Here is a 12,301-nt window from a genome sequence, read left to right as displayed (position 1 = left end):
CACTTGTCAGTGATGTCATTATGACGAGAAGCAAGTGGAGGAGGCAAGGTCACATATTGGGATGCACCCCTGATCATAAATGACCAGTGTGAAGATGCAATGTTCTCTTTCACAATTTCTTCCCCCAGAGCTGTGAATAATGATTTTAGAGTTGGGGAAGGGAGGACCCCGAGGTGCTCTATCTCTTACCAGATGGAGGTTTTCCTGTCATTCACTTCCATTGGATCCTGGCAGGCAGGCAGGCCGGGCTGAATTCAAGAAGCTCTGTCACGCACCACACACACACACACACACACGCGCACGCACGCACACACACAGGGCTGTCATGCGCAAGACATTACTCAGCACATTCCCTTCATGAAGCCCGCAAGGTTGACCAAGCATGACAGATAAAGGCAAGGACGGATTACTGCATGGGCCTACCGGGCCCAGGCCCAGGGGCCCAAGAGTCAAGGGAAGCCCAAGCCTCTATATTACCATTCAATTTTGAAAACTATATTTTTTCAAAAAATCCGTAGAGGACTAACACCCCCCATACCCCCAAGAACATAGACTCATAGACACATTTGGCCAAAAAGCCTGAATGGTTTTGTACACTAGCAGCACCCATTGAGGTGGGCCTTTCTTGTTGTCTGGCCCAGGGGCCCATGGAATCATACTCCGTCCCTGATAAAGGCACAATTTCCATTTTTAGTCATTATACTAGTACCTCCCCATAACCCAAGACCTTACAACAAACGTCCACAATTGCTCATTCAAATGCTTATCCTTTGTTGTCAATATAGTGTAGCCGGAACGCTCTACTGTCCCGGCTACCCTGCGTTGTGTTCCGGTGCCAAAGGGGGGAGAAAGGACCACTGATGCCGTTCTGTTCCTCAGCTGTATTCTTTTATTTTCTTTTTAAACAACAAAAAGAGCACAAAAGGGTTAGGCACCGCATTCACGTCGTCATCGGACCAGCCTTTCCCTGCTCAGCTCAGCGCAGACTCACAAAATTGTAAAACAAAATACAGTACAGTGTAAAACTACTGTATTACAATAAAACTGCATTAAAATGCTCTGTAGGGCCATAACATACATAATGTAACATCACAGACTGAATGCTTCATTACAAAACTCCAATAGTAGTAATAGGAAATTACTTAATAATAATAATCAAATGCATTCAGAAAAATACAATGCAAACATATCAACACACTCATAGCAATTCACTGGTATTGGGAGTACATACCTTTTTAAACAACAAAAAGAGCACAAAAGGGTTAGGCACCGCATTCACGTCGTCATCGGACCAGCCTAACATGAAAAACACACCATACATATTCAGGCGCCAAGTCAGAGACAAAAGGCTAGTCAGTGCCTACAACAAGTGGTTAGCTTGATAGCTATTTAGTGCTCTCAAAATACATATTTCAAACGAAACAAAATGCTCATCACAAAGGTTTTTACATGTACATAAGATAATACAACATTTGGAAATGAAAGATGCAACATTGCGACATTGCAACACACGGATTACTTTGCAACATCGGAGCTCCATGAAAATACGTACCTTTCCCTGCTCAGCTCAGCGCAGACTGAACAGAGAAGAACGTGCAAAACAAAAGACAGGTCGCGCACGCCACTAGAGGGTGCTATAACACAAGAAATGAACAAATCTCCCAATACCAGCAAGTTCAAAACTAAATACAGAGAAAGGATTTTGGGGAAATAAACACCAACATAAAATGAAAGTTCACACATTTATGAAATGAAAATAACAAAATAAAAATAAATGTGTAGGCATTATCTTCACTGCTACATTCACCCCTCTTTGATTTCACCAAAATCCTGACTACTAGGGTGTCTTAGTGAAATAACCTAACACAAGTGTACCACGTTCATGTTCTCTCCACCCAAGGTAACCACGGGACTGTATTCCCAATTCACAGCATATATAGCTACTTAAAAGTAAGTTCGAAGTAAACAATAGGTGATCAGACTATTATTCCTTCTAGTAAGTAAGGTGCCCTTCTACACCATACCAAAACCTCGAGATGTAACTCAACATACAAAACGATACACTACAACAGTCCTGTTGCTATTTCCTACTGTTTAAAATAACGAAAGTAGGGACATTGACCTGTCAGACCTCATAAGCTCTCGTGTGAAGGGTTTTTGAGCCATAGACTCAATCAGACGGTTAACTGCCCTAACAACTCTGCCTGTGCGGGTGCGTCTCTCAGGCCCTATGTGTTGTGTGGTGCTCTGACTATCAGTAGCTGAGGTGGGTGAAATGATGTTGGGGGACCCTGTGTTATCTAGGTCAGTAGTGTCAACAAGGTGCGGGTCAGTGTCAGTTGGGCATGCGGGACTGGGCACGTCTCTTGAAGACGGGGGACTTGTTAACTGATCAGGGGCATCAGGCAGTGACTGTGGCAAGTCATCATCCATCTCCAAGTCAGCATCCTCTTCACCAGCAAGAGAGTTGACATCGGCCGTCTCCATGATCCATGAGCAGGCACGGTCCTCAGAGGCATCCACCGCCAGGTTGCTCACAGCATCAGAGGACAAGGGGTCGCACTCACTGACCGCATCCGAAGCACCTGCCTCTGACTCTTCACTGTCTGGTTGGACGATGGGCAAGAAGCTGACATCCAGCATCAAGTTACGGTGGACAACTTTAGTTCTCCCGCTCTCATCCGTGACCTGGTAAACATGAGTCTGAGGATTACGCCCGGTAACAGTGTACATGGTAGGTTCCCACTTATCTGCTAGTTTACGTTTCCCTCTTTCAGCTTTGTTAGCTAGCAAGACTCTGTCTCCAATGTTCAGATGAGTGCCACGGGCCTTTTTGTTGTATCCCTTGGCTTGATGCTGTTGCTGTTTCCTTGCGTGTTGTAGAGCAATGGTGGCAGCTTCGTGAAGGTTTGCCACCAGTTTCCTGGCGTAAGTATTGAAGTCTGTAACAACTGGGTCCTTCAGAACTTGTTTGAACACCACATCCACCGGGAGTCTTGGGACTCGACCGTACATCAAATAAAACGGGGCGTAACTAGTCGTTTCATGAACTGTAGCATTGTATGCAAAGGTCAGAGTCTGTATCTGCTGAGCCCAGTGTTGTTTTGCTGCCAGAGGGAGGGCCCGCAACATGCTTCCAAGCGTCCTATTGAACCTTTCGGTTTGCCCGTTTCCCATGGGGTGATATGCAGTTGTGTGTGACTTTGAGACCCCGGCAAGGCTGAGGAGTTCGGAGATGAGTTTGCTTTCAAAATTGGCTCCTTGGTCTGAATGTATTCGTTCTGGAAAGCCGTAGATGCAGAACACATTGTCCCATAGTTTCTTTGCAACTTGCTTTGCAGTTTGATTGACACAGGGGAATGCGTGAGCCAACTTTGTGAAGTGGTCGGTTATGACCAAAACATCCACTGATCTCTGTTTACTGTCCTCAGCACTCCAGAAGTCGATACACACCAACTCCATGGGAGCAGATGTGCGGATGCTCTCTAAGGGTGCTCGGGCTGCTGGTTCAGGTGTCTTTGCAAGGATACATCTTTGGCAGCACTTAACATAGTCCTTGATGTCTCTGTCCATCTGCGGCCAGAAAAAGCGCTGTCTGGCAAGGCGCACTGTTCTGGCTTGCCCCTGGTGCCCAGCGAGATCATGGACACCGGAGAGGGCCGTTGCTTTCAGGCTAGCAGGCAGAACCAGTTGGAACCTCCTCTCACGGGTTGAGGGATCTTTGGTGGCCCGATAGAGGACTCCATCAAGGACTTTCAACTTATGCCACTGCTTGCAAAGTAACTGGGCGGTCGGGGCTAACTTGCTTCTCTCCCGTCTAGGTGGCGGCCGTCCACCCAGAACAAATGGCAAGACGCTCCGAATGACCTGGTCTTCCTCTTGGCTCCGCCGCAGCTCATCTGTGGAGAAAGCCGCTGGTACGTCTTGCTCGGGGAGTGCAGCCTGAGGTAAAGCATCCAGATACTGCATTGCTCTTAACTGTGCACCACTTTCCCACTCGGTATGAGAGTCACAGGCAGACTTCACTTCAGAGGAGTCGAGACCACGAGATGGCATGCTTTGGGGATTGCCTGAGGCCACATGGCAAGCCTGAAGACACTGGACCTTGCAGCGGAAAACGTCCTGCACTCCGTCCTCTTTTGTTCCGTCAGCCTCTGCCAGCAGACTCTCATAGGGCTCACTGATCAGCCTCTTGCCCACTGATTTTGCAAAGGGATCTCTACTTAGGGCATCTGGCACAACGTTCTGGGGCCCTGGGATATGCTTGAGACTGAATGTGTATGGGGACAGTTTCGCAACCCACCGTTGTTCACAGGCGTCAAGTTTTGGTTTTGTCATTATGTAGGTTAAAGGATTATTGTCTGTCCACACCGTAAAAGAGTGCCCCTTCAACCAGTGACTGAATTTTTCGCAAACACTCCATTTAAGTGCTAAGAATTCGAGACGGTGGGCTGGGTATCTCTTCTGTGAACCAGACAGAGTCTTACTTGCAAAGGCGATGGGCCGTGCCTTACTCTCTCCTTCTGACACCTGAGATAAAACTGCCCCGAGACCGTCAAGAGAGGCATCAATGGACAAGATCAGTGGCTTGGAGAAGTCTGGATGAGTGAGGACTACACAGTTCAGGAGTTTCTCCTTGAGACTGAGGAAGGCAGCGTCACAGTCTTCTGTCCAGTCCGCAGGTTTGAGCTTTCTGAAGACACCTGGATTCTGACCAACCTTGCTTGTCTTCCCCTTACGTTTCTGTCCAGCTGTTAGGGCGAACAGTGGCTTGGCTATGGCAGAACAGTGGGGTATAAAGTGTTGGTAATAAAATACCATCCCCAGAAAGGACTTGACCCTGCGGACTGAGGGAGTGCAGCCGTCATCTTCCATCAAGTCCGTCTTTGACATCTTTACAATGACTTCCACTTTCTCTGGGTCGACAGCAACACCCTCACCGTCGATGATGTGCCCAAGGAATTTTACAGAACGCCGCAACAGATGACACTTTTTGGGACTCAACTTCAAGTTGTGCTCTCTGAGCCGCTGGAAGACAATCTCCAGTCTCTCGAGGGCCTCTTGTTCGGACTGGGCAAAGACCAACAGATCATCCAGGTAGCAAAGAAGGCTACTGAAGTTTAAATCGCAGAAGATGCTCAACATCATCCTCATGAACGAGGCTGGACTGTTGCAAAGCCCCTGTGGCATTCTGTTATATTCGTGGAGGCCTAGAGGTGTTGTGAAGGCTGTGTATTTTTTGTCGTCTTCATGCATGGGTAGGTTATAAAAACCTGAAGTGAGGTCCATAGTGCTGAAGACCGAGTTTCCACCTAAGGCTGCCAGACAGTCTGACTGGTGAGGCAGAGGGTGAGCGTCCTTGATGGTCCTCGCATTCAGCCATCGGAAGTCTGTACATAGGCGAAGGTCACCATTTTTCTTCCAGACCATTACGAGGGGGGAAGCGTACTCACTCATAGACTTGCGAATTATTCCCTGCTCCTCCATTTCAGTGAGAACTTGCCGCAACTTTTGGTAGTGTGCTGGTGGCACTCTGCGATAGGGAAGGCGGAAAGGACGATCATCTGTGAGTCGGATCCTATGCACAAAGTCTTTGGCTTCTCCACAGTCCAGATGGTGCTTTGAGAAGACATCGTGGTACTGTTCAAGCAGTGTAACCAGCTGGGCCTTCGTGGAAGGGCTCGCCTCACAGCGGTCGACATCCACATCCCCCAAGCCACACCTCCGAAGCCGCTGCTCGAGGTTGGAGTACTCGCTCTGTCCGGACTGAGTGATGTCAATGGGGCCACTCTCTCCCTGGCAGTTGCCCTGGAATAGAGAGACATCTTCCACAGCAACGCACGGGGAGACATCGGCCATCTTGGAGTTCTTTCTCAGGGTAAGCGGCTTGTCTGTGATGTTGGTCACTTTCATTGGAGTCCAGCCATCCCCCCACAGAGGCGTGATCACTCTGCCGACCATAATGCCTCGAGGCACACACCTGGATGTAGATGACTCCACTATGACAGTGCTCCCGGGTGACATTGGCACGTTACTGGGCAGCCTACCCCACAGGAGGTACTCTTGTTTGGGGAGGAGAGTCACGGCTTGGGTCAGCTTCACGGTACCTACTTTTTCAGGCACATCTGCACCCCTCCACCTCGTGAGGCTGGCCATCATCTCCAAAAACGGCTCACACTCAGAAGACTCCTGGGTGTTGCGAGAGAGAAGCGCCCAGTAGTTGTCATCATTTTTCAGCTGGCGCAGCACATGCTTCAACATGTTGGTCCCCACAATGATCTCATCTTTCTGGCCAGGCACCACCAGGACCGGGACTGTGCACTTCACACCATACAGACTCAATTCCATGTCGTACATGCCTTTGGGGCTCACCTGTACTCCCCCACAGCCTACAAGGATGATGCGCTCGGTTGGTTGTTGCAGCTGAGTTAAAACGTTCTCCGACACGAGTCTCCGCTCTGCCTCTTCACTGATCGTGCAGGCCATTGACCCCGTATCCAGTAACCCTCTCAGCTCAGCTGCACCATTGATCATCACTGGGGCATGGAACAATTCACCGAATGGCTCAACGGTCTGGGTGTTCTGTACAATTACTTTACAATCATCTGGCATTACTTTACAGACGTTCACATACATCTCTTTTAATTCTTCATTTGCTTCGAGGGTAGATGTTTCAGTGCCCACACGCTCCCTCGCTAAATGCGGGCCACCTAGTTTAAATGTGTGCCATGCTGTTGGCCCTGGGGCTGTGCCTGGGCCTGCTGTGGTGTGGCACTGAATCTCGGCTTGCGCTGTGGGCAGTCTTTCTTCCAGTGGTCTGGCTTGTAACAGCCCATGCACAGATTCTCCTGCCTACAGTGAACAGTTGTTGAATGCTCAGTGGACTGACACACTCTGCATTTCCTCTGGAAAATGTTTACTGGCCCCTTGTATGTTGGTTCAACTGCCGCTGTCTGAGCCTTCTGCTCCAGCACACGATCCAACAGGCTGATGAGAGACTGAATGTAAACACTCTCGGTCGGAGATGGGGATGGCTGCCCCACTGTAGTTTGGAGAGGAGCAGGCTCACAGGCATTGTCTACAGCGACTGCTTCGGTCGTGGATGTCTGTACATGAGTGCCAATGTGCTTTGGTCGAACTGACCTGGTCTGAGACTTTGTGCGAGCCTCCCTCTGGTGTTCGACAAGATGCTCCTGAATCTCGTTTGCTGTCCACTTCTCAGCTGTCTTACACTTCAGGACACTGGCGAGGGCGGGGTCAGGACAGTGTTTCACCAGCATCATTGTGACTTCATGTGAGGGGTCTTCAATGTTTCGCCCCTGTCTTCTCAGACACTCATCCGCGACGTCCACAGCTTTGTTCAAGCGGATCCAGTAGTCCATTGGGCTTTCACCATTCAGGGGGAGTGTGTTATAAAAATCTGCTAGAGGCATTGAGGAGTAAGTTACTTCACTGAAATGCTGCTTGAGTACATCAAAGACAAGCTTAGGATTCTCTGCAGGCTTTAAGGATGGAACACTACGCAGTGTAACTTTAACAATGTCTCTGGCCTTTCCCATCAGTCTGGACAGGATTTCTTGGGAGTACTCTTGTGGTGGGACACCCCTCTTTTTCAGGTAGACATCCATGATTTCTTCCCACTCATGCACTGTGTGCTTATCAGTCCCATCCCCTCTGAAGTATGGTGGCTCCCGGACATCTGTCTTCATCACCAACTTGACTCCAGTCATGTTTAAGTCAGACTGTCCCTGGCCCATGTTCAGACTGGGTGTGTTAAGAGTGGGAGTGGGCTGACTTTGTTGACTCTGAGTGGATTTATTTAATTGACTTGCGATGTTCTCACCTATTTGTTGGGCCAACTGTGTAATGAGATGGCCTATGTCAGTGGTGTCCACACCTGGACTAGGGGGCTCATCAGTGTGCATGCGTGTGAATGACGATACAGGGTGGCGTACTGCACTAACACCCCTGCCTACGCCAGGAAAATTCCTCAGACTAGGGCCAGGCCTGTGTGGTGTGGGTGTGTGCGAGTCAGTAACCAGGTATGTAGAGGATGATACAGGGTTTCCTATTTCATGAACACCCCCAACTGGAGTCGGTTCCACGTTCCCAAATAGCTTACCCCTGCCTACACCCACTACTGCATTACCACCATCATCACAGTTAAAAGGCACATCCATGTCATTTCCCTCAGCCATGTTAAATAGTCTTCAGCAATGTAAATAATCAGTATTAAGTGTAAAATGTTAAGTGTTGTACTTCTTAGTCAGTGTTATGTATTCAAACACTCAAAACAAAAAGGGAAGAATAAATTGAAACTAAATAATCATAAACCACATTATGTTTGCATTCATACGAGTACTTGGAACAACATCAGCGTCTTCAGGGTATTCTGCAGCAACCACCGGCGATCACTCTGGCGATGATCTGAAGCGAAACCATCCGGGTCACGGCACCACTGTAGCCGGAACGCTCTACTGTCCCGGCTACCCTGCGCTGTGTTCCGGTGCCAAAGGGGGGAGAAAGGACCACTGATGCCGTTCTGTTCCTCAGCTGTATTCTTTTATTTTCTTTTTAAACAACAAAAAGAGCACAAAAGGGTTAGGCACCGCATTCACGTCGTCATCGGACCAGCCTTTCCCTGCTCAGCTCAGCGCAGACTCACAAAATTGTAAAACAAAATACAGTACAGTGTAAAACTACTGTATTACAATAAAACTGCATTAAAATGCTCTGTAGGGCCATAACATACATAATGTAACATCACAGACTGAATGCTTCATTACAAAACTCCAATAGTAGTAATAGGAAATTACTTAATAATAATAATCAAATGCATTCAGAAAAATACAATGCAAACATATCAACACACTCATAGCAATTCACTGGTATTGGGAGTACATACCTTTTTAAACAACAAAAAGAGCACAAAAGGGTTAGGCACCGCATTCACGTCGTCATCGGACCAGCCTAACATGAAAAACACACCATACATATTCAGGCGCCAAGTCAGAGACAAAAGGCTAGTCAGTGCCTACAACAAGTGGTTAGCTTGATAGCTATTTAGTGCTCTCAAAATACATATTTCAAACGAAACAAAATGCTCATCACAAAGGTTTTTACATGTACATAAGATAATACAACATTTGGAAATGAAAGATGCAACATTGCGACATTGCAACACACGGATTACTTTGCAACATCGGAGCTCCATGAAAATACGTACCTTTCCCTGCTCAGCTCAGCGCAGACTGAACAGAGAAGAACGTGCAAAACAAAAGACAGGTCGCGCACGCCACTAGAGGGTGCTATAACACAAGAAATGAACAAATCTCCCAATACCAGCAAGTTCAAAACTAAATACAGAGAAAGGATTTTGGGGAAATAAACACCAACATAAAATGAAAGTTCACACATTTATGAAATGAAAATAACAAAATAAAAATAAATGTGTAGGCATTATCTTCACTGCTACAATAGCATAAAACAAATCAGTTTTTTTGTGTGCTCAAAATGGATGAACTATGGCTATTTCGGGGCAGCTGTGGGCTAACAGTTATTGGTATTTACAACGATCAGAGGGTTGCTGGTTCGAATCCCACCCGTACCTCTCGCTACACCTCCATTCATGGTTTGAGTGCACTTGACCTCACTTTGCTCCAGGGACTGTAACTAATACCCTATAAATATCTGTAAGTCGCTTGGAGTGTAATGTATTGTAATTTCTTTTCTTTGCGTCATATTCATGCACAAGCTCGATGCGATTTTTTAAATTGACATTGACTAAATGTCAATCTGCATTTCTTGAGGTATCATATTAATCTCCTAGTCAAGACTGGAGAGTACATTCACACAGACTCAGCAGCATCTAACAGCTGCACAATCCACAGTGATGATTCACTCATGTCATTCTCATGCTGTAACATTACAGTCCACAGACCCAGGGGTAACATTTCAGTCCACAGCACTCTCAACTAAGTCCTCTAGTATAAAAGTGTTTTTTCTTCAGAGACCCATATTTTTTTTTACCATTGTAAACTTTGGTGACTTTCCCCCTCTGCTCTGCTTCTCGAAAGGTGCAAACGCTCTTTTCCAGGAAGATAATGATCTTTTTAAATAGATGTGTAAGGTGGACCTAAACATATTATTAAATTAAATTATGAAATTCCTTAAAATCAAGAGGACTTTGCGACCCCCTGTCGATGCTTAGCGACAATACTTTGGCAAAACCCAAAGGAGACAGAACAAACAATAGTGAGAAGAAACAATGTCATGCTGTACTGTATACTCATGCCTGTCCCTCAAGCAGTGATTCAGAAGCTAGAATCTGCCACATATTCCAAAAGAACTGGTGTCATTTCTCCAATTGCCCTATTTTGACGTAGCTTCTGAGATTGTTCTCAAGACAGTGACTGCACTAATGATCTCATCTACCTGGGAAACGCTGTCTAGCCGAGGGGAGGACACCTGCCCCATTTAGCTTTGAACCTCCGAGGAACCTAATGTGCACTCTAATTGCAACACCAAGAGCTACTGTAGGTCCTTTGCAATGACCGATACACCCATCACAATCCTAGCCCTTTGAGGAGAACAGTAACATTATATTATATTACATTTATATGATTAGCATTTTTAGGATATTGTGAGGAGGGTTAGTGTTATTTTCATTTATGTTGTGTTATTTTCACATTGTAACCTCCTAAAACTTTGAGATAACACGTAAAGTTGGTCAAAGAAAGAAGACTACGGCTGTGTTCTTGTCAAATCAAGGGGACAAAACACACACACACGTCCCCAGCTCCCCTCCCTCCTGGTCAGCAGGAGACAGTCAGTCCCAGCAGGTGGCACAGGACAGGTGGTGCCAGATGCCCAGAGGTCGCCTTATAGAGCCCCCACCTGCACCCAATCACGCATTACTTATTATGCAGGAGGACCAGGGGTGGAGCTATAGGTAGGGCAAGCAGGGCACTTGCCCCTAGGCCCAGAGCCATCCCGTATTGGTGGTGGGGGCCCTATTGTGAGGTTGGCAAGCTGTATAGGGGGCCCTATAAGTGTCTTGCCAAAGGGCCCTGTGTGCAATTGTTCCGCCACTGGACGATGATACTGGGCTGTGGACAATGTGCTGGGTGAAGACACAAGAGACACCACACTTACTGTACAGTGGTACGCACGCAACTAAGACAAAAGTCCTTGAAATATACTTGCAATGAGGCTCACTTATTTGCAATACAAGTTGGTCTAAAGTTTCATATTTCCATTATCGACCTATTGCACTGGCCAGTATACTTTCAAAGGTGATGGAAAGAATCCTCCTAGACAGAGTGAATGCACATGTCTCTTCCCTTGACAATCAGTTTGGTTCCAACCAAAGCATGGCACAGATATGTGTATCTATTTTCTAAAAGAGATAGTGAACCTGTATAAATCTAAAAACTCAACTATATTAATGTATCTCATTGCTGCTTCTAGGGCATTCGACCATGTGAATCACAAAAAGGAATTTATTAAATTAAGGCAAGGAGGAGTACCTGGCTACATTGTGAGGGTACTTAACTGGTATACACAACACAACAGAAAATGCATATCGAATGGTGAGGTAGTATATCTGACCCCTTTGGTGTGACCAATGGGGTTAGGTAGGGTAGCATTCGGTCCCCGGTCTTATTCAATCTGTATATGAATGAGCTGTCTACACAATTGAATGGCTGTAACACAGGGTATGATTGGTGGTGTACTAGTCAATCATCTTATGTATGTAGATGACCTTGTGACCTTTAGTCCTAGTAGTGCGGGGCTGCAACAGCCCCTTAATGTATGCTCTGACTATGGTGTACAATTTGACATTAAGTATAACTCCAAAAAACCCCGCTGTTTTAATATGTAGAACTAAACAGGATAAAAGCCTCCAATTTCCTGTGTTTGTCAAATAATCCTCTTGATGTTTACAAGATAAAATAACTAGGCCACTGGGTTACAGATGATGTGAATGATGATGACAGTGTTGTAAGCTATATGCGCAGGCAAACACTATAGCCTGTAAATTCACATTTTGAGCCACACAAGTTAAAGTGGCTCTATTCAAGGTATACTGCACACTACTATACCCTGCACACCTCTGGACTTCTTACAGAGTCCAGTATGCAGAAACTACAAATTGCATACAACGATGCTCTAAGAATTTTACGTAAGGTCCCCAGAGGTGGTAGTGCTAGCCAGATGTGTATGCAGGAGTAAGCACACTGCATGCACTTTTAAGAAACTTAATGTACAAGTTTACACAGCACCTGGATGATTCCTCCAA

This window comes from Engraulis encrasicolus, chromosome 18, assembly GCF_034702125.1.
Source record: "Engraulis encrasicolus isolate BLACKSEA-1 chromosome 18, IST_EnEncr_1.0, whole genome shotgun sequence".
NCBI classification, from domain to species: domain Eukaryota; kingdom Metazoa; phylum Chordata; class Actinopteri; order Clupeiformes; family Engraulidae; genus Engraulis; species Engraulis encrasicolus.
Note: the sequence above shows the minus strand (reverse complement) of the source record.